The sequence below is a fragment of the Barbus barbus genome (assembly GCF_936440315.1).
Source record: "Barbus barbus genome assembly, chromosome: 7".
Classification (NCBI taxonomy): Eukaryota; Metazoa; Chordata; class Actinopteri; order Cypriniformes; family Cyprinidae; genus Barbus; species Barbus barbus.
Genome location: NC_136735.1, coordinates 14,317,800 through 14,342,345, shown reverse-complemented (window position 1 = coordinate 14,342,345; position 24,546 = coordinate 14,317,800). Strand labels below are relative to the sequence as shown.

General features: G+C 37.7%; 1 protein-coding gene across 1 annotated transcript in view; it reads left to right on the top strand.

Moving 5' to 3' along the window:
- LOC306872706 (teneurin-3-like) overlaps nt 1-24,546 on the top strand; it is a gene marked incomplete at its 3' end in the record, with an annotated part of 76,134 nt that overhangs the window by 11,491 nt on the left and 40,097 nt on the right. The window contains exon 2 of the mRNA XM_079421464.1: nt 14,707-14,827. The remainder of the gene's footprint in view (nt 1-14,706; nt 14,828-24,546) is intronic.

The window sequence follows — 24,546 nt, the reverse complement described above, 5'->3', positions numbered from 1 at the left end:
CAAGTTTTACATTTACATGCACTTTAAAAGTTTGATTTCAGTCAGACTAAATTAATCATTACTATATACTACATAAACTAATCATTTGTACTTTTTAAATAAAAATTTAATTGATGCATTGGCCCCGAAATTGTTGTTAAATAAATAAAAAAGTGTAGCTCGATCATAACTACACATGTACTTACTGTCCTTTATGTCGTCCCACCCACATTCCTTAAAGAATCGGAGGAGGTGCTGGACCGCTTGCTGGTCCCTTCAGCACCGTCCAGCCATAACCCACCAGTAACGGAGAGATAATTTCATCTGCAGGGTTCAGTGACTGCTCAGAGCAGTCCTCTGTCACTAATGACGGAGACCCAGGCGAGTGAAGGACAATGGGTACTACATTGAGCCAGTTGGCTTGCGATGCATTTGCATGGCACTAAGTGCATCTCAATGTAATTAAGATGGACGGCAGTAGAATGTACATTAGACTGCAGTCAGATACACTTTATGAGATGAAGACACTGATTGAAGCCACATAGTAATACAGCTGCTCATAAAATGTGTGGCTCACATGCGGTTTGACAAGTTTTTTAACATGCCAGTCTCAACTTTCTTTTTGGATATCAGGAACTGTAGCTAATTCAAATTAAGGTGTTTTCACACTTTTTTAGTTGTTTTATTCACACTTTTATTTTGCATTCGTATTATGCTGAAAAGTGCTGTTTTAGTATTGAGTTACTAGTTTTATTAATGTTTTGAATCAGTTATATTTTAAGGTTTTATGTTCATTTTATGTTCAAATTGGAGTAATTTTGTTGCATAGTTTTGTTTTGTGTGTCTATACAGTTTTTTTTATCAGTTTTAGTTGTATTCGTACATCAAGTTAAACTAAATTAAAATGAGGAATGCTTTGTTTGCAACTAGCTGAAATGAAATAAAAAAATATTGGTGGTTTATTTTTATTTATTTATTATTTATTTATGGTATTAGTTTTTGTTTCAGTTAACTATAATAACCATGATGCCAAATAATTTTGGCCTTTGAGTGCCGTACAATGATGACACGCAGAAGAGATGAACTGCCTATTGTATTTTAATAAAGAAAAATTAATAACTACAAACAGAAATTCAAAGCTTTCCCTTCAGTGTTCTGCCTCAGGCTCAAGAGTGTAACCGGACCAATTTGCAACTCAAAATGTAAAATATAAAAGAAATTATAACATAAATGTAACACTTTTGTTTTCTCTGTACAGGTTTGTTTAAGCCCTAGGCTGTCAGTTGATTAAAAAATGTATTGCAATTAAACTAAAAATTAATAACTTTAAATGTAAAAATTAATTGCAAGTTTTTTTTTTTTGTAGTTAACATGATTAATCGAAGATAACTAAATTTGCTGAAATTGACGTCTAAATATATATGTTCATATCATAATCATCAATTTTATGTTACAGTAATGTTCAATTGAGTGGAGGAGTTGATCCACTTAAATAGGATCTGAGTTAGTTATTTTAAAGCAGCATGAAATGGTGTGTAAACACTGTTGCATAGAGTGTGTTCGTTTTCGTTCTCTGGTTTGACACAATCTAATGCAATAATGGATTATTTTTATCCATTGTTGTGTTTTCAGTGGTTGTCATGTTACATTGTTTACCAGATGATGCTTCTAACACCTGGACGAGGGTGTTGTCGAAACACTCACTTTATATTTTACCCTTAACATCCATTATTGGAGCTTTTTTCAACACCCATCATCTCAGAGGAGTGGTTTAGGTGACTGTGTCGTATGTTGTGAGATGTACATCTCTTCCCGGAGCCTGTAAGTGAAGAGCTTTCAACAGCCTTTCATCATTCCTGCCCCTCCCATGAGCTCGACTGGGCTTCTCCCGCACTCCCGTTCCCTCAAATGGAGTCTTCTTTTCCCCACACTTCTTTCCTGCATATTTTTACTTTCTTTCGCACTGTTGACATGGCGACAGCTTGTAAGCTACAGGTGTCCGTGCTTGCCAGAGTAATGGTGGAAATAGACTCTTGTACTCAATGAGAGAAAATAACTACTTCACCAAACAGGATTGATTTCCTCGTGAATCCAATGAATGCTTGGGATTTGAAGGTTTGCATCTTTTACTTTAGTGGCAGTGGCTGTATTCATGTCAAAAACAGTAAAAGACTGATAGAGTGTCATACTCAGAAACCGCTGCCCCATAGCACAGTTAAATCAGCATCTTAGAACTATTAGCACACATCTTATTGCTTAATTTGAAACACAAACAACCCTCCTCTTTCTTTTGTGGTATTTCTCTGTCTCTCTTCACAATAAATCTAGAAACTCCTTTGGTTAAAAACCACAAGCAGCATGATATGATATATGTTGTTGTCTGTCGTGCAGCGGAAGAGTCCCACTGCGCTCTAAAATACTGTTGACATCAACATTTCTGCATTTGTTCTCAATTTAGTTGTTTTTCCTCCCCCCTTTCGTTCTCCCAAGTGGGCACATTGACATTTTGAACAAAATCAGGCCTGCCACTGGTGCTCTTACAGTAGTAATTAAGAGGAGGGTCTGTCATATCAGCGTTCTGATTCAGTCCTAAAAAAAGTCACCACTTATCCTAATCTCTGAAGGCAAGTTTTGCAAAGTACACAAAAGTAGTTGACTTTGTTGTTTTACGTAAGTGTTATCTGCAGCCATTGAGTTTAGGTTCATTCTTATGTTCATCTCTTGTTAAGCAAACATTCCTGCAAATTTTAAAAAAAGATGCTCTGTTCCAAAACCTAGTTAGCTGCCTTGCTGCTCTCTACCTAGGCAGCATCTTGACGCTTGGAACCTCGTAAGTGACAGATTTGGAACACTCAACGTAGGCAGCAGCAGATACAGTGGACTCGCAATTGATTTCAAGAGATTGATGGCCGCGTTTTTCTAGGGTAGCAGCATTGTATAATATGTATAATCTACTGAGAAAAACAACATAATAATGTATACATCAAAAGTTACATTTTTTTTATACATAATTGTATTCAGTTCGGGTGCATCAAAGTTAATATTTTTACATTGTTAAAAATAAATATATTTCATATAAACAGTGCTGGGGAAAGTTGCTTATTATTACAATGTCGTGTTGCTTTATAAAAGTAACTAATTGTGTTACTTAGTTACTTTTTATGGAAAGTAATGCATCGTTACTCACCTGGGCTAGACTTCAAAAATGAAATATTTTGCAACTGTAAAATCTGTTTCACACCAAAAGTTAAATGAATAAGCCTTTGGCAGAAGTAAGTGCCTTTGCACCTCACTCCCGATTTCTCTTAATACAAGACAGGAGAGGTGTAAGAGAATAAATGGGAAAACAAAGTAACTTGCTTTTCTTATTTGAAAGAGTAACTCAAATATTTTGTTTTAAATTTAAAAGTAATGCATTACTTAACTAGTTACTTGAAAAAAGTAATCTGATTATGTAACCCACATTACCCCCAACACTACATATAAATACTTCATTTCATCAAGTAAATTATTAATCATGGTTTCCACAAAAAAAAAAAAAATGTTAAGCAGTACAACCATTTTCAACAATGATTATAATGAGAAATGTTTCTTGAACAACAAATCATCATATTAGAATGATTTCTGGAGGATCGTGTGAGGTAATAGCTGCTGAACATTAAACTCTGCCATCATGAGAATGAATTAACATATTAAATTGACATATTATAATAGAGTGTATTATTTTAAAATGAATTTTATACCATAATATTTTTATTTTATTTTACAGTTTCACGGGTTTTACTGCATAAGAGACTTTAAAGACATTGGTATATGTATTTTTTACTAACACTAAACTATTTTCTTTCAGTATGACTAAACTATTTTTATTTTATTTTTTTTAACCGGCAGCATAATTTTCTGACCTTTGAAAACAATTCAGAGCAGGCTTACAATACCTTAAAATGCTGCCTTTATAGGCCACTCACTATTTTTTTTGTAAAAAGCAAAAAATATGTCATATTCTGCCGAAACAGATTTTTTTTTTTGTATAAAACGTTTAGCATCTTGGAATATCTAAGCATCAGCATCTAGAGCTCACCTGTTGAATAGAGAGCTCTGATAACAGGCTCAGGGCTGTAGTTGTGTTTTCTAATCTCATTTGACCTTTCTAGAGGTGAGTGACAGGTAACAACTGCGAATGATTCTGGTTTTATGAAATGTGCATAACAGATCGGATGCAATGGAACTGTTAGATTTTTACTCCGGTAAGGTCATTATTGCCCCCCTCCCCTCACCCCTCTTTCTTTCTTTCTTTCTTTCACTTCCTGCTCGTTCGCCATCCCTGCCAAGCCCCTCAAATGGATGTACTCCATTATCAAAATTCAATTTTTGCCTCCATCGCTGTGGTCCTCTCGTAGCAGCACGGGCCATTCAAACAATCCTCCTCTCTGCCTGTCTCATCAGCATCTGCTGCAGGAGGGCAAATAGTCTTAATTGTGTTTGGTGAGAAGCGACCACCGCATGACTAATGAGCCTTACAACCCCGCAGAGAAGCAGCGCTGCAGCAAGCACCTCAGCATCTCCAACCCTCTGATGACTTTCCACCACAGGGACTGCAGGGTCTGGGTCATGCTGGTGGGTCAGGCATTCTGTGGTTGGGTAACTGTCTCTCTCTGTACTTAGGGTCTGATGAGCAAATGCGATTACAGAATGGAAGCCAAATTGACCCCCTTTACTTAATGATGGTTCAGAGGAAATGGAATGAGACCATGGAGGTGTGTTTGTTCCTGTTGTAAGCTTTGTCTTGTCTGGGATATCAGTTACCATATTCCCTTTCTGAAAAATTGTTCACAGCTTCCAAACTCTTTATAAACAAATGATTCATAGCTTTATTTTATTTTGTTTTATTTATTTTATTTCACTACTTTTTATTTTATTTTTTATTCTTTTATTTTAAGGTTTAGTTAATAATTCCCAAATTTAACAACAGTGTGATTTAGATCCAGAAGTTTGCCATAAACCAAGAAAGGCATATTAAATGCCTCCATCCCTAAAAAGTGAAAGTAAAAAAAAAAAAAATACATAAACTAATCATCATAGATTTTTTGCAAATTTCTGTTTATTTATTTGAATGTCAGTAGTTTTTTTTCTTGCAACTATTATGAAAACAGTATTCAGTGAAGAGCTAAAACAATGTCTGTGTATGGCACACTGGCCAAAGTATATTGTTTTTAATGCCGTAGTTAATATTTCTCTCACATCTGTCTCATTAAATTAATAATAAAAAAAATGCATGACTGATGCTAAGCCTGATAAGTGACAACTTGTTATTAAATGGACTTGAAATATGACACATTTCTTCTCTTCTTGCTTCCAGTGCAGTAATATGTAGCAAGCTGCCAACAGATGTAGAGGGTTAGAACAAAGTACAATAAAGAAAATCCTCATCAAAATTGTGTTCTTTATTCTACCCTAATTGACAGTGTCACATTCAGAATAAGCAAAGAGTGAAGTAACTAAATAAAACCATTGTAGAACAAATGACTAAATTATGTACCGCTCTACAATACTTTGGTCATAGGCATGAGGAGTAAGCACTGAAATAAAGATATGATATAAAAAAATGCATTCAATTGAAGTCTGGCATTTTTTATAAGGTTTTACTCACACCTTATTAAATGTCAAATTTAAAATGTAATAATTTAATACATGTATTTCTGTATTTACCACATGATATATTTAAAGAACTCCATTTAAAAAAAAAAACTGCTTATTGACTTTGCTGTTTATTTAGAATATTGACTGGTTAAAAACGTGACAGACAATAATACAACACTTATTACACTCTGCTTTTATCAGTGTCTCATCTGAGAGTAATAACTGTGTGCATAAACAATCTTTGCATCAGTTGGGAAAACAAGTGACGTGACTTAAATTACAGTATGCCCTTCTTCATTATTGTTATGATTATAATTGAATGATCATTGTTAGAATTTAATTGCAACTGCATTTTTAGGCTCTTCTTACTGTAAATTTCACTGTTGATAGTTCATGTGATACTCATTCAGCATGTTTTTCAGTGCTCTCTGCGATCATTTGTTCAAGGGTATTTATCCAATCCTATTGAAAATAATGGTCCACTCTCTTTAATTTAATACGAGGGGCTACAGTAATGACAAAATGAAATATTCATATTTAAAAACTTCACAGGGCAAACGTTTGTCTCCCTCATCTCAGGCTGTCTAACATAAATACCTCTTGTTTGCGTTTGAATGGGATTTGACCTTCAACCCTACACTTTACTTTAAAACGGACAAAGCAGGGCAATTAGCTGAGCACAGCCCCGTCTTTCCCAATGTCCTCAAGCATCCAGCCTCCACTAAAGTTCCATTAATTGCCTTCCTCTCTCATTCAGTTGTGTTGGCCCAATTGCAGAACAAACATGTTTACAATCTGGACCCATTGCACAATTCACAAATTTAAGGTCTCTGTTGCCCAAGCCTTTGCCTCTGGATGGACCCGCCGACGAGTACCCACGTCCCAGTTCTCATTTGTATAGCATCGCACAGAGGGTATTATTTACCTCTGGTCTGGCTGGAAGCTCAAGGGACTGTCTGTCCATATGAGCCCGCAGCTTATAGACAGAGTTGTCCATCTGTTTAGACAGGAGGGATGGAAATGATGCGTTTTACAAAGGCAAACTTAAAAGGGGTGTCCTCTGTTCTCTTTATTTATATAACTGAATAATTTATGGGAAATTGCAACTGTTTTTTTTGTTGTTGTTTTTTTTGGTGCATAAATTAGTTTTCAGTCCAGCGAGAAATGAAAACATTAAACTCCAGCAATATTACACCATATCGAACTTCAAAGCACACTGTCCAGATTTACAGGAAGTGATACCAGACTTCATCCCACCGTCGAGGAAGTGGCGGTTTCACAATGTTCATAACACACACACACACACCTCAATGATAGGATTCTGCTTCCCTCACACAAGATGACCAGATGGTATCTTTAGTGTTGCTGGGTAGAGAGGGGAAATTGTGTAATTTCACTCTCTCACTGGTTTTTCAACATTTGTTGTTTATTGCAGTTTGTGAAATGCCACAAAGAATGTTGTGTTAGCTCAAAAAACAGTTGCACCCAGACGTTTTGGGGTTGTTAATTGAGCGGGCCACCCAGCGCTTCCACTTCTGTTTAGTCTGTCAGAAGTAGTTTACTTCTCCGGCCTAAACAGCCACCAAGTTGTAAACGAAATCCTCCGCGTGCCTCTTTGGCTTTGCAGGGGCCGACATTTTATGTTGACAAGCCAGAAAGTAGATGTGCTTGTGTGGGAGACAGAGATTAAAATCTCGCAATGTGCACTCCTTAAAAAATCCTTGGTCTTTTAAAATGGTATCATTGTTTCCCTTCTAATTCCATTATCCTATTTCAAAAACAACCAAACCGGTTTACTTTTATACTTTTGACAAATTCCTTCTTTTTCTGCCAAATCTTATTTTTGGTGTCCGAACCGCATGTTTCGGTTCCATTTATCCAGACATGCATAAGAAAATAGTAGCGGTAGATCTGCAATCTCTAATCTTATGCGGATTAAAGCGAGTAATTAAGTGCTATAATTGTGCAGTCTTGTTCATTAAACACTTGTTATTGTAATAATTGGCACTGGAGTTCCTCCAAAGCCCAGGGTTTCTGTCAGAATGACACACAGCGGGGCACAGGAAGGAGTTTTACCGTGATTCATCTACAGAGACGTTGTCAGCTGTACAGCTTTGGTACACACACATTCTTAAACAAGGAACAGAAAGAGTGAAAGGTTCAGGATCTATTAAAAACTCAAACACAAAATAATTATGTTTGCAGGTTAAATCGGTATAGGAGAGGACAGGGCAAAAAAAAAAGTTTTCAAAAGAACTGGGAGGTAGGGCCTCAGAGTAAGGATGGCATGAATACAGTGGAGAATAGGACTTTGCTGACAGCGTTTATGTAATTTAATCTGACCATCTGGGGGAAAATCAAACTAATTTGAAGAGCTCGGGAGGGAGAGGGAGGCAGCCTCTAATCTGCTCTCACAGAAATTGATATTCAGGAATGCACAAGTGCCACTGAAACACCGAGCCTATAACAGCTAGACGCTCTCAACACTAAAAGCCCAGTTGGGAAAACACAAAAGATGCAAGCTGTGTTACAACAACGTTGAGGAAGAAAAAAAAAGTTGCTTAGAAACCACAAACACACTATAATTATGTCCTGCTTTTTTTGTCAATAATATATTTTATTAAAATTTGATAAACATATTTAAATTATATACTTTACCTTGTTATGAGAACCTTTTTTGTAACATGGCATTTATGGCTTAGTTGATTGTCTCAAAACAAACATCTGTGGCTGGTTGCATTAAATACTTAGACTTCTCTTACAAGTTAGTCATCTGTTTTAAGACTGCTCGTAACTTTTTAAGTCAGTTGCTTAAAAACATAGATTTGCCTAATTTGAAAGCAAAAAATAAGACTGGGGTGACCTGCGTAAGCCGAGTGTGTGCCATTGAGATGTTAAATCCTAACAGATAGCTATTATAGACCTCCTTGGATAGTACGTGCATGTCTTGATATCGTGGGTGAAGACACTCTCTCTGACATGGCTGTCCTATGGTGTGCGTGGGTGCCCTTGCCTTTTGGCAATGGTGTGGGCGAAGCCTAATAGGAGCAGCACACGGTGGCTGACATGACAAACGGTGGGGGGCTTTCCATAACCAGGCTCATCGTTGACGCTGAGGGCCCCACCGGCCCCTAAATGCCTTGTTACTCCTGCGGCTTTCTGTCTAAATGCTGAGGATTAATTAGCCGCACCAAAAATAGAGACACCAAATGCAATTTTTGAAAAAAGAAAAGAGGACGGAGGGAAAAAAAAGTAGAGAGTAGGGAGAGGATGCTTGCTGTGCACTCAAGACTTATGAGGGGGAAATGGTATCGCTTGGGGCAACGAGGGCACAATGCTGCATGATACAAATATGAATGAATAAAAGTGAATGATAGTGCTGATAGTTTATTGCCAAATTTATCATGATAATTGTAAGATCCATATGAGTGATGATTTTTGTTGCCGTCCTTGGTTCTGTGGGGGGTTTTGAAATAAGTGGTTAAACCATTTCTTCTCTGTCTGTCTGTCTGTCTGTCTGTCTGTCTGTCTGTCTGTCTGTCTGTCTGTCTGTCTGTCTATCTATCTATCTATCTATCTATCTATCTATCTATCTATCTATCTATCTATCTGTCTGTCTGTCTGTCTGTCTGTCTGTCTGTCTGTCTAAAATCAAGTAGCATCTTCGCTTCGACTTTACATTGTAATACTCTGAGTGACGGTTTTTTCAGAGTCGAGTGAAGTCTATTAGTCGTCCAGCGGCAACTCCTTTGCCCCTTTACCGTACCTTCTGTCCATACACATATACCCCCTACCAGCAAGTCAAATGCCCATGCAGCCCTTCCCCGCCACAACCCAATTACAGCACAATCATACGATCACAGACACAGCAATTTGAGCTAGCAGCATGTAGTGGAGCTGCTCTCCTCAAGTGCTTTGTGCCTTTGCAGGCCTATTGATTTTCATATCATATGGATGGGTTCATATCATCTGTGGTGAGGACCTTCAGATATATTAGAGGTCAATGACAAGGCTCAGCTTTGAAGTCTCTGACCTGTGTTTGCAAAACGGCGTATTTTGATAGTCCTCCTGTTAGATCGCAAAATGGCTTCTTTTATAGTTGGATGGGATGGGGAATCAGATGTCCTGAAGCACATTTCTTAACCACGTTAGGTGGAACGAAAGCTCGTAGTAAGCGGTCAGCGTTGTTCTCAGCTCTGAAGCGGGTGAGAGTTTTCAAGAGGGTGTTTTATAATGAGAGCTGGAGAGCGTATACATGTTTAATGTTGGCCTCTCTTCCCGTATTCTCCACTCTGATAATGCTTTCCCTTGCGCTAAAGAGCGACATTGAGAGGCGCCCACTTCAGTGTTGTTTCAGCCCTCTGGAATGTTCTATAGAGGAGGAAGACTCCATTTAGTGGCTGGAGCAGCAGCCACAGTGAGAACCTTTCAGCATGGAAAGGGGAGAGGCTCTTGGAGTGGTTAGTCTGCTGCCTGCTTTGCTGGAACACGCTACATTGTCCTCCAGAGACCTTTCTTCCTCCCTTGGTTTGTCCCTGTGTTCTCGAGAGTCGGGAGGGAGGAGTTTGGAGTGGTGCAGCAGACTCGCCCTGCCTTCTCAGCAATGCACCGAGTCCCCCCGTGAACCGATACGGAATCAGGGGTCTCGTTTATAAGCTCCGATTGTTTGGAGGCTGCTTGGTCTCCGGGTCCGCTTCAAATTTTTCTTTAAAGTGGGCTGCTCGCTCCCCTCAGATACACCTGCCCCCCTTCGCATCTTCCCCTGGTGGTCCTTGGGAAGCCAGGTGTCTGGGATTGTCTCCAGTGTTTTACCTCAGCTAGCTAACAAGCTCCCCCTGGCCCTGGAGGAAGGCTGCTTTCCCTGCTGCCCATTCCCATAATGCTGTTTCATTATGGTCCCCACTGGAGCATACGCAGCCATTCACAGAGCAAACTTCTGATGGCTTAACGACCGGTGCGGAAATGTTTTCTCCGAAAGATACTTTTTCAAGTGCCTTAATTTGAGTTTACATTCAAAGCCGTTTCCTTTGGGGAAACTCGCCAGCGGTCCTGTGGAAAACTTTTTTCTGCCCTTAGTGTTCAATTGTACAAGACCAGCACTTTAAGCAATTATAACTTATCAAGAGAGATTTTTCTTTGTTATTATGATTTATGCTGTTTGCTGTTTTTTCGCAGGAAATATCAAAGCCTGACAATGCCGAGATCCATTAAAAGCGATACAGAAGGGAAATTGCACACATCGCACGATTCGAGGGCCCTAATGGTGGCAGTTATAGCTCAAATATCAATCAGTTTCTGTTTACTGAAATGGATGATTCTCTTAGCGCAAGTGACTATCCATTGCCCCATTATCCTTAATGAGCAGCTGCCAGTAGACACTTTTCCCATTTGTGATTTCTTCCTCAAGAACCCCTCTTCGTCAGCCAGCAGGACACTCCCATTTTGGAACACGCATCCACTAGAATTAATTAGCCCCTAATGGTTTCTGTCATTTAATGCAAATGAGTTTTACAATTATCGTTTTGTTATCGCTCATGGAGTGTGCCGCTGTTCGCCTTTGCCCTCTCAGTGACACCGTTACTCCATTACCACGTTTGACGCTCATTCCTCTGGGCCGCACCATTGCAATGACTCCAGTCGTGCATCTTCCCCTGTGTCAAGCGGAGCGAGCCGGCTCCCTTTTATCTGCCCTGTACATCGCAACGCCGTTCTGCTTTTTTATTTGTACCCCCATGCATCAGCTCCATTAAGGGCTCCTCGCTTCCAAAATTGACTTTCTGTTGTTTCGCTCGCCGTCCCCTGTTGTTACTATCACAGAATGTATCTGCTGTGTCCCGAAAATGCGTTTTGCACCCTGTCTGTTGACCATTCAGTGTCTGTTATTCAATCTTCAACAGAAGGTTTGGAGGAGGGATCCCAGCTGCTCGATGGCAGCACCCCTGCAGTAAACTATCAGATCCGTGCGAGGTCAAGCTCACAAAGCACTCACCTCTGCTATCGCTTTCCCTCTCTACACTGCTGATGACGGTATGTGGAGGCAAATGATTCCTCGGGCTCATGCTGTTCAACTCCACTTTCCCCTCCTTCCTTGTCGTACCACTTATACATCCACCTCCAACAGGCATAAGTAAAAAATAAAAATAAAATAATAAATAAAAAACAGGTTTGACCTTCAATGAAGTCAAGTGATATTCAAGTTTATGTATTTTTGTGCCATTTCTATAGAAAGTGTGCTACTTTCCCTCTTTGACTTTGAAGAGTAGCTGTGGTTGTCTGAATTTGTAAGGGGTGTAATATATTTGGTATGATGTGGGTGGCGAATCAGAGCTCTGTGTGACACTCCAGTCTCCCCCAACCAGCAATCAGGGATGCTGCACAGACTGCAGTACCAGTTGTCACTTGTTGTCACTTGGAACATGACATACGGATTCTCAGGACCTGACGGCATATGTGACGCTGGCCTGCCAAAAACATGCTGGCACTTTTAGGGCCCTGTTTTTTTTTTTTTTTTTTTTTTTTGTACACCATTAGTCACATTTTCCTCTTGGCTTGGTTTAGGCAGTCTCCTCACTCCTTTCTTTGCTTTTTCTTGTTCTTCCACATATATTTATCTTAAACATGTATACTCAAACAGTATATGTTTCTGATTATATATAAAGTACCTTGTAATTTATTCATTTTAGTTTATTTTTTATTAAAACTTTAAACCACCATTATATTTCAAGTTCCATATACAGGATTCTCACAGACCTGGAGCAGTCATGAAAATGAATAACAATATTCTTTGCTAAGTAAATGCATTTGCATGACCTCTGTGCTACAATACAAAGTCTTAACTGTCTTAATAGGACAACATAATTTAGAATTATTGGAATTAATATTAGGAATTTTGACGTTTTAGCTTCTGAGAACATCATAAGGTTTTATATAATGCAGAGAGTGTGTTAATGTATATGATAAATATATAATACATCAGGAAACTAGATGATATAAAATAATCCCTGAGTATGAGTTGCTGTTCTTCTAATTTGTGCCAATAATTCAGATGACTCAAAAATACCAATTAACTACTGCATTTGCAGTTATAATTTTTTGATTTATCTTAAATCGTTTTATTTATTTGTTTGGTGTTCATTTATTTATTTATATGATTATTCAAAATTAAATGGGAAAAAAAGTGTCTGGGAACACTGTATATGTTGTTATAGGGGTTAAAGAAGACCATGTTAAGTTTTAATGCTTACACAACCTCTACAGGTTCATTCTTTTTAGTAATATTTTTTTATTCTGTGGAGCCTCTCTGATTTAGTCTTTTAGTGATCAGACCCATTTGAATATGTCTTCTATCTTTGCTCATGTTGACCTTTGTTGAATTTATCGGTAAGCAATCAAACTAGCTCGCAGCAGACTTGTATTAATGCTCTGTTTGTTTAATATCGCAGCATTCTCAGAATGTACTTCAGCTTGAACGGTGGTTACATCATCATAGAACTTAATTAATGTCATAATGCACTTGCTTGGCCCGGTTGTGTTGGCCATGTGTAATATGATATAAAGACGTAATTGGTCTCTGCTGTTTTTAGTATTGCTGCGTTTCCCTTTACCTCCTTTGGATGGCGGTTGACAGATTGGTCATTACCTCTCAGAGGGCCCGAATTAGCGCCATGTTTAACGGCACTAACACAATTGAATCCTTTAATGATACCCCAGAGTGCAATGTTCTAGTGTAATGATACTGGACATGCTTTTTCCCTTATACTGTGTCGCTCTTTCTCTCTCTGTCCCAGTCTAATGCATTGTTGTCCTAGATAGTATCTCACATTTTGATGATGGGCTGCATTAGCTGCTTAAACACATCTGACTTGTCCATAACACACTGTCTGTTCCTGTTCCGCTTGAAATAATTGATCAAAGGGAAGTGCAAGTATCAATATTAATTAGTGCTGTCAGTCGATTAAAATACTTAATTTTGATTGATCTCCTAATTATTTTTTTTATTGTTTTGCTAGTTAACACATTAACATTCATTTACCTTAAATAAAACCAAATAATATGAGTAATTATGCAAGCAATTTGAGTGGATGACACTCATGGTAGAATAAACGTACAAATCTAGACAAGAAGTACTTTTATGCAACAGTGCCGGTCTCATTAAAACAAACCAATTCTAGATTTCTGAATGCATGGAAAATGCAAACAATCTACAACAATTAAATTATTAAAACAGTAATTTCCCCACACTTCATGGATGCGATCTTGCATGTAAATAAGGTTTTTTTGTGTGTGTTTTTTTGGCGCTGCCGTGGCCTGTATATTAGGTTTCTGCTAATGCTTGCATAAAGATTTCTATATTGCATAGGCCTGATTGTGATGTGATTTTGGCCCCAAATCTGTTATGATTAGCTGGGATCAACAAACTATCCACTCTATCCTAGGCATTTAATGCATGACTCTGCCTGTCTCTCTGGACCTCTTCCTCAACATTGAAGCGCTTCAGGGCAGGTATTTATGTGCTTAATGTAAGCTATCCCAAAAACACATCCATACCACCAGCAGCCCTGACATGTGCCTATTTTGTGTTTGGTCATGTCTGAGGCATAAACATCTCTTATTTATGTGATTGGAGACAGGCTTATGTTTCTCAGTCTGGAGGTTTTGAGCTGGATGTGAATAAACCTGAGCTAAACCGCAACGGCTGGGCTCGGTAAGGTAACTCCTGTCCTCTGCCTGGAGTGGCCGGGGTGGCGGGGCTTCTGATGTCCGGCCTAATTGGTTAAGCATTCAGTACAAGCCCACGTCGCCGTGATCGGATTTCGACACGGGCACCGATCCTCTCCTGATCAGCTCCACATGGTCTTCTTGTCTTGACAGCGCCACGGCAATCTTCCCATCTGCTTTTCATTTTCCATCCTTCCTTATCATCTTTTTCATGGGGACATTCTTATATTTTTAGCCCCCTGAATGATTAAATGAAATGTTATATGCTGTCAATAGACTGCAACACAGCATGATAGAAAGTGGTTAGTGCATATGTTTGAAAGTTGAATCCTTTAATTTTTATGAGTTGTTTTTTCCCACCTCCGCAAGGTGCTCCAGTTTCCCAGGTTACACCAGTCTCCTGCACTGTGCAGGGCACATCAGAAGGGGAGAAAAGCCTTTGTCTGAGGTTGAGCTGGCCAAGTCAACAGCTAATTTCCCTCGACGGCAGGTACACTCCAACCAAGCTCTCTTACTTTTTTTATTTCATAATACATGTATTGATTTTGCTGTGAACACCCCCCATCACAGGGCGAGTCGTGTAGTCTCTACACGTCTGCTTGTTTGAGCAGGTCGAGGGAGGTAATGCATACAGTAGCATATGTACCGTGTTATTCTACAATGCCTGGAGAAAGCTGTCGGTTAGCATTCCCATTCATCTCAATTTGAGAATTGCTCAACTGGCCCAAGACCCCCCTGGAAGTAAGCAGCCTAAAATCATCCATTTTTCCTCATTCAGTTCTGGGACCCTCTTTTATGTTCCACAGTTATGATCAAACATCATGAAATGATGGCACAATAGACCCTTTTCATAGAAGAGAAAGATGTAAAATATCACTCTCTCAGCCATTGGATTACAAACACAGCAGCCTTAATTAATTTTCTGTAATTTTTTGTAAATTTAGGGTAATATAACCTGAAGTATAGTCAGGGGATGCGAAACCCAAATAAAAAAAAATGTGCAATGCGCTGGGTAAATAAGTTGCGTACTGTTGGTTTACAGTTGTTAATGCACAATCACCATTTTAGATCAACTAACTGCAAAACGAACTGAAAACATAAATCTAGGTTACGCGCTGACATTTATAGCAGCAGCGATAACACTGGCAGTGCACAGACCTAGAGGCAGCAACCTGCCAAAAAAAAAAATTGCTGATTTTAGGTTTGAAAATTCAAATAAATGAATACCTATATTATATAAATATTTTTAAAAAATTATATTAGCATTGTATTTTTAAGTGTACTATAAAATAATTGTATTTTTATTTAATACTAATTAATAGTATTTTTTTATTTTAAAATAAAATGGTATTATCACACTTTATTTTGTTTATTATTATTATTTTTAATAAATTAAATAAAGCGCAATTGTACTATTATTACTATGATTGTTATTTTATTTCTATAGTTATATTTAATGAGTCACACTATGTGCAGTGTAAGCACCAAACCAAATCTCCAGGTGCTCTTATGAGAACCAGATTGAAAACTTATGGGCACCCCTAGGTATAGTGTTATAAATGTGTATCACAATTTAAAAAAAGTGAATATATATATATATATATATATATATATATATATATATATATATATATATATATATATATATATATATATATATAAACTCTGCTAGGTTTACAATGATGATAACTATGGAAACGCATCATCCCAGTCTGTGAAAAGGGTCCAAAACTATGTTTTGCTTAGTGAAAATAAACAAACCTGTAAGAAACATGAAAATAGGTAGAAAAATGTGTTCATATTTAAGTAAAATATAAAATTGTCAAATGTAATGCAGGGACTTGGGAATGTCTGTTAAAATCATGGAAAATTACATCACAGTGATACTTCAGAGTACTATGATAAAACACAGAGTTGCTATCTGCATTCCCATATGCTTTACTTGCATGGAGAGGGAGCAACAATATAGCAATGGCGATTTTGTGCAAAGTCACAACAACCCTGTAGTTTCTTTCTACACTTTGCCTATTTGAGGAGGTTTTTGATGTTTTCTATGGTGCAGGTCTCTGATAGACATTTTCACTAATGCCTAACTGCAACAGCTAGAAGCTCCATAGTGAATGCTGCAGATAAAGCCAGTAAAGGTTATCCATCCATCACCACACACACATTGATAGAGCTGCACAGTGGGGCTGAATGCTGTTGTGTGAAGGACCACGGGGCCTGAAGAAGACCCACTGTGGTTAGCTCTTACTGTACTGTATTCTCCAGGAAAGCTTTGATATACTGATATCCCACTACGGCTGGTGCTTAGACACACGGTCCCTGGAGTAGACGCCGTTATGCACAACCATATGTCACAGCGTTGGGTTTTAACCAAACAATAAAGCTTGTCTTTTACCTTAAGGTGTCACACACCGAGATTTCCACTCGCTTGATGTAGCTACGGGCACTCAACGGCGAACACCAAATTCAATAGTGCCTTTCGTCTCCAAAACAGAGTTTACTGTTTGTTTTCATTGTCGATTACTCGCTTAAGGCTTCAACAGCCCCACATGCTTTTGACACATTCATGTTTTTAGACTGAGGTCATTGGAAGGCTGAATTTAATTCAGAGTTACCATGCACATGTTTTTAAAACCCACTGGCAATTTTTCCACGCACTTGTAAACCCAAATTCCTTATCTCACAAACTCTTTTTTTATTTACAGGGGTACCATTTTTTAAATCACTGGTGTGAGGTATCTGTAAAACTTATTTCCAGTTTTTCTCCTTCTATCTACATCTCTACATGCCAACAAAAAGAGAGTGGCTCTCTAGTATCCACTGACATATTCCTCATTCAGACAAGTGCGCTTGATGACTAAAATAAAGGCTAATTGAAACAACTATTCGTCAGCACACCTGGAGTACACACACACACACACACACACACACACACACACACTGTTGCTTCATGTTTGCCCATTTCCATTCACTAATAATATTGACCAACACATTATACATGCTTATTTTAATACATTAGCATAATATGTTTCATATTTTTAGGTATGTATTTCTATAGTTTTTATGTAGCTAGTTACTGTGAAGTGATCTTTTGTTCTTCTTAGTGGATGGCAATATGCAGATCAGAGTCATTCTATTTTATATGGATATATTGTTGGCATTCAGATGACTGTCACTTCACACTTCAGTAAAGCCCAAGTATCCTTTTTACACCATCTGAAGACTGGTGTTGTTATTCACACAATCTGTGTCTTACCTGTTTGTGTGTGCTTGTTTCTTGTATGCATGCACTTGTGTTTTTAGCAGTTTTAACAGCATATCGGCGTCTTGCTCTGACAAATCTTTTTAAGCTCTTGGCCCAGATGTCCTGAAGCTCTGCCAAACTGTAGGAATCCTCCATATCTCTGTTTGATTAGTTGCATTGCTGCTTATCTCTATGAACAATCACCATAACATGAGAAATCACCTCAAAGGCAGCAACTTGCGTCAGATAAATGATAACATTTAAAGGTGTAGTTCATCCTAAAAAAAAAAAAAAAAATCATCCCCATGTTGATTCAGGCATAGTGTATGTATGTGAATGTATTGTTTTTCTATGCAACACAAACATTTTAGCTAAGCCATTCAGGTGTTAAATTATATATGGGTGTTATATGGGATATTTACTGCATAACACATTGTCATCTTGTTTGTCAAGCCATAGAAATGACCAGAAAATTATCATAAAACCAGTTCATGTAACTTTTGCATTACATCTTCTCAAGCCATATACTAACTTTTTGTGAGAAACAGAGCACAATTTAAGCAATTATTAATTGATATTCCAGCTGCTCCCATCATATTTGTGAAAATATTTTTTGTTTGGTGTAAAGAACATTGATCAAATAGTATAGATAAAATTTAAAGTAATTATTAAAAAATAATTTAAAAAGTGATACGAATAAATAGAATTTGTTTTAATTAAATTAAATTTGATTTAAATGTAGTTCATCAGTAAATGTAGGAATTAATAGTACTTGGTAATTAGAATACTCTGAAGGCATGCAGTTTATGGCCAGTTTGGTGCGTTCTTACCTAAACCTTTCTTACCATTGGTGAAACATCAAAACGTTTACCTTTCTTTCTTTTCTTTTTTTTTGCCACTGATTAGGCTGCATATTTGTTTGACTCCAACTTCCCTGTATGCTTGTCATTCACATGGATCCACCACTTCTCAAAAGGTATGAGCTTTTTCAATAGTAAAAAAGGTAACAGAATCTATAATGCTATATTTTGAAATACAAAATAAAAAGATTATTATTATAATATTATTATATTATTATATTATAATTATCAGTGGTCTGTTTTAGTTTGTTCACACACAGCTATTGTTTGGCTTCAAAAGACCATAGAATACAAGTTGTACACAAGCCACAGTATGTTCATAAATATATATATTTTATTTCACATTTTTAGACAAACAACTGTGATCACTTTGAACTCTCACTGTATGGAAAAGGGCTGCATATATATTCTTTAGAACTACTTTTAAAATAGTTTTGCACAGAATAGAAGAATAAAGTCATATGTTTTGCACAACTTGAAGATTAGTAAATAGTGACAACTATTTTTTAGGTGAACAACTAGTTGAAAAGATTGAGACATAACAAGCATTGTGATTCAAGAGTGAGAGAATCATGCAGCGTTTCCCCTGTCTGTGTCTGCTTACATTTTCTTCAGTTTACAGCCAGGACTTTAACAATCATCAACAATGTTCTGCTGCGCTTCAAACACATGCTCACAATATGTTCCCACATGATTCTGGTTTTCTCGATCCGTGAGGGAGTATCTGTGACCTAGCTGAAAGCGACCCATCCCAGCACTTCCACATGTGTCAGCACTCTTTCTTCCAAGTGCTGGAGGATTTATCCGTCTGAGATTTACAAGTCTTAAAAAATGTTAAACGGGTCATTCTAAGCTTAAATAAATACTGCTAAGAATACATGTATGCCACTGTCAGTCTATGCTTCTACAACTTTCTGGCACTAATCTAGTGAAATCTATTTTGTGACACCCCAGAAGTGTTGTCCCATTTATCCAGTAAGCTGTATTAAACTGTGTTTGAGAGCCACTGGTTTTTGAGGTTGCTCAGCACAGAGTGGTTTTGGTTGTAACTTGTAGTTTAGTCAATGCACAATAATTTTAGTGCTTAACTGGACAGGTACAGATGTATAAATCAACTGGACATTTATAGCTTAGTTTCCAGAACCAGAAGTCTATGGCCAAACGCATGCGTTCCATCAGTGGCGTTAGCTGTAAGTGATGATGGCATTACGGTTCTTGTTATCCCGTGAAAAAGAACCCTCTAGGGCTGATTGTACATCAGATTGACTCCGATTAGAAATTATTGTGAGATTAGCATACTGGTCGGTACAGTAAACCCTAGATCAGCCATTTGGTTATTCTGTCTCTTAATGAAGAAATCTTTGTTCTGATGATTTAATTTAGTCTTTCATAGAGCAGAAATCACACAGGACCACTAAGCGGCAGTCACGGGAAGTTCTTCAGAGAATAACTGTACCCTTCAAGCTTCAAACTTATTGATTGTTTTGTGTCCTGTGAAAATAACTCAAAGGTGGAAAGGGAGTGTTAAATTTGCCAAAGCAGGCCTGGCTTGGATCCGAGCAGGATGTGCAGCCGTTTCAAATCAATCTAGAACAACGTGTGCTGATGAGCAATTAGAAAACGGTTTACATCGTTGCAATCATCAGCCATTATCATAATCAACTTCAAAGTGAAGAGAGCCCTTTACCAACACCACCCTGTCCCATAAAAGAGCACTCGCTCTCACCACAAGAGGAGATTTGCCTATGTGTGTGCAAATACCCAAAATAGTCCCAAAAATAGTTGTAGTTTGGTTTAGTCCACCCTTCTCCTCTACATAACACCTTCGCAGATAATCTGTGAGCCGCCCACATCACTGACGGCTCAGTAAATGAAAACAGCATTTTGCTCTATTGTACTGCATTATTTACTGTCTCCTATGGGCCGTCCTGTTTAAAGCATTATGTGGTTGAATTCTGTATGACACTGAGGCGTTGAGACACGCTCCACTCAACCTCCTGCTCTGGGGTCAAGTTCCCATTTTGGAGCTTCAGTCACGCTTGCCTCATCCTGGCCCCTCGTTTTGACGTAATGGCTGCTCCATGGGAAATTAAAGCTTAATTAAACATGCATGGCAACGAGACACCATTGTGCTACCATATTTGACTGCCTGTGACCTGACAGATTCATTATCTGAGAGAGTTTCTCATTTTTATGACACGCTCCTCTGTGGACGCACAGGCTTTGATAAGATCTTGGTCTGTCTGTTTAATGGTCCAGAAAACATGCTGCCTGCCTGCAACAAGAATATGCATTCACTGTTTATCTCATTTACACTTTGCACAATGGAGAGCAGGTTTAATTGCGTTTGAGTGGTTTGATGTGGACTGGGAGATATGTGTGTGTGAGAGAAAGAAAGAGAATTTCTGAGAAAAGCTCTCTATTGTTGCGTTTGACCTTAGTTGGCAGTTAGCCATGTTGTGGCAGTTTTGGCTTGGAGCAACATGAACCTTGTGTATCTAAACACCAAAACACATGATCTTGCCCTTTGATACTCGCATACAAAAGGTCACAATGTAATGCTACTGTTGTTGGATATGCATGCAAATATATGCAAATATATAACGGCTCTCTTATTCTTACTAACTTTCTAATCTTATGCTCACCACAACTGCATTTATATTATGTAAAATATTATGAAATGATTTCATATATTTTAAAATCTGGAGAAAAAAAAAGCTGATTTTCAACAGCCATTACTCCAGTCTTCAGTGTGAGATTCATACTATATTCAAGACATTGGAGGAAATTTGTCTGTCAGGCGAAACTTGAAATGTACTACAACACGTGTATTCCAAAACCACACAGTTCAAAGTATTGTTCATGCATGTAGTCCAGATTGTGCAGGGTGAGTTACGTACCAAAGTTTCATACTTAGGGTTACGGATTTGTTCAAATCCTCAAACCAAAGTTAAACCATGATTCTTTGCATTGATAGTTCCACTAATACTTTCAAGGTCTGTTTTAAATAAAGGTAATCACCATAATAAACTCCTGTCCTCTGATCAGATAATAACATGCGTAAAGACTTAAATACATTGACAGCCTACAGCACAGATACAGTATTGAAAAGGATTTGGATGTTCGCTGGGCAAAGGCCTTTAGTGTTGTCATTGGGATTATCTTAATACGCAATAAACCAACAACAGGAAGATTAGCGTGACTGACACACCGCATATGTTTATAATGAGAGGATTTGCACCTTGGCTATTGTTTGCTTGTCAGGAGAGCAATTAAACACCACAGGCCCAGAGACACTACGACGGCCTGTCTCTGCAGAAGGAGCCAAGTGTATTTTCCTAACTCAGGTTTAGCACAGTCTGCGTACAAAAGGGGGCCTCCTTCACGATGACATTTATCCTAGTCATGGTGGAGAACAGCATTTGTTAGCAAATACAAGACCCCTTCATGCACTCAGCACCATTATTATTATTAGTATTATTATTATTATTACTACTTTGAATGTGCAAAAGGATGTAGATTGTCGTGTTTACTAATTGCTGTGTGTCAATATGCCATTAACTCTGTGTTGGTGTCAAAGAGCTGTTTGGATAAACTCAAATGGAATCATCTACTCACTAATCAAGAGTGGCTGTTTGGTTTTAAATGCCGGTTTGAAAATGAGTCGCTATCTGTGAGTAGCATTTTTCACTCTGAGGGGCACTGTTCCCACTCATAGACGTGACAGTTCCCACTGCTTTGCACTGCACATGTCTGTCATTCTATTGTTGTGCAGCAGTCTGATAGTGAGTTTCAAGTGGATCACGCAGTGAAGAGAATTTTTTCGATGTGCATCAAATGGATGTGGCGTTCATAAACACTCAACAGGTGCTGTAGATTGTGTTTAACACGTAGACATGCACACATGCAAAACTGAAAGATAAAAGCAAGGTGTCCACAAAAGCTATCTCACTCGACAGGCTTGTGCTTCAGGCCTCAGATTTTGTAAAGGGTCTCACAGTTATGGATAAGTGTCATGTTCCCACAGGCAAAAATGGCTGAAATAGACATTGACATTTCTTAGAGAACTCCAATCCTCAGCATCTCCACGAACCAATGCCTAAGAGTGAGGATAACTGAATGATTAAATCAAGTTTTAGTCTTATGTCACTAGTCCAAGTTAAGTCTTAAATCCCTTTTGTTAATAATTCTCTATAATTAGTGGTTTGCTATTATGAACAGTCTTCTAGAACAATTTATTTATTTATTAAAGATATTTCTAGGTTTTTTTCCCCCTTGTTTACTGGTATTATCAATCCTCTTCTAGGACAATTTATTTATTTATTTATTTATATATATTTGAGATATTCTTAGGGATTTTCTTAAGTCATATTTGTCTCAAAAAAATAAAAAAAGGTCTTACTTGGAAAAATAAAATAATTAAGCATCTTTAATTCCTAGTGAAAAACAAATATAGTAAAATGTATTTGAAATACATTTATTTCATGATAAGTATACTATAAATACATTTACATATTTATATACTTAATAAAAATGCCCTGCAATTGTACTTTTAATATACTAAACTGGTATACTTAAAGTCTGCTAAATTGGAACAACTAATTGTGTACTTAATGCACTTTAATTGTGCAAAAGTAGTGCAGAAGTCCAACTAAAGATATACTGAAGTATATTTGATTGTACTAAAGTGGAACTATTTCAGGTATACTTCAGGTACACTTTTAATATATTGTATTAAAAAAAGACATATATTATTCAAAGATCACAAATCCTCATCAATAGTGGCATTAAAACACATTTTAGGTTTAATATTGAGAAATGTGCATTGTGCACAAGTAGTACTCCCAATAAATTGTAATAATTATTTTTATATCAGTAAGCCTTGAGCGATATTTCAGTAAATCTTTTAATAAATTTGAACCATACTTAGTATGAAATAATTGGATTTTAAATATATATATATATATATATATATATATATATATATATATATATATATTTTTTTTTTTTTTTTTTTTTTAGTAGGGATACCATGTACGTACCTTTAGTAGTTTATTAATAATCTTAAAATAAATATATATATATATTTTTTTTTGTAAATGCCACTTAATATGAAATGTCTCATCATTCTCTCAATAGTACATGAATAGATAACTGTGATAACTGTGATTTGTTTTCATGCAATATTCAGAGAAAACTTCTTGAAGACTTCATTGAACGGGTTCATAAGCACTGTACGTCTGTGCACTTGTAACAGTGTTTTATCTGAAACACTATGTGTTCTTGTTTCTTAATAGTAAATGCTCAGGCAGAATACACTTTGAAACTATCGAAAGTGTGTTAACGCTGTTCTTCCACTGTATCCTAAGGGAAGGAATGCTCTTTTTAAGATGATGGAAAACTTACAGACTTCCCTTGCTCTCTCCCTGTAGAGCTGAGGCCTCTAGAGTGGGATGACTTCATTAAACGGGCACTAGAGGACTGGGTTAATCCCGTTGCCTCCGGAGACAGACTGCACCTGGTTACCCTTCAGCATTCGAGGGAATGTATGCTAACCATAGCTAACATTTCCCCCCTTAAGCACACACACACATGCAGGCCTATGTACACACAGTTCGACATAGTCAGCGGAGTCAGTTTGCAAAGAGGGATCAGATTATTTCCTGTTTCCATCCTACATGTTGTCAATTACGGCCCGGCGCCCAGCCTAACAGGACACTTTAGCGTTACCAGCAAATGACCTTACACTGTTCAAACAATTAGCCCAAAGAAAACATTGTCCTCATTGATTTATCGGCCGTCCTAACGGAGAATTCTCTGAGTGGGGAGAGAGGAATATCTCTCTGTTCATGCCGCCATCATCTGGAAGCCTTTCCGCATAGGGTTCACAGGAGAGCCACGTGGTGACAGGTCTATTTAGCACCGAACTCGCCATCAACCAGCAAATAACACTTACTAAGAGATGTGTGCTTACAATCAACAGAACTCTGATTCTTTTATGATAGTGATTTCTATCTTGGAATCTGAGAGAGAGAGAACAAAAGTTCACTGGCAGTGAATAAAAGCCTAAAAGTCTTTAGAGCTAGAAGACTGTGTATC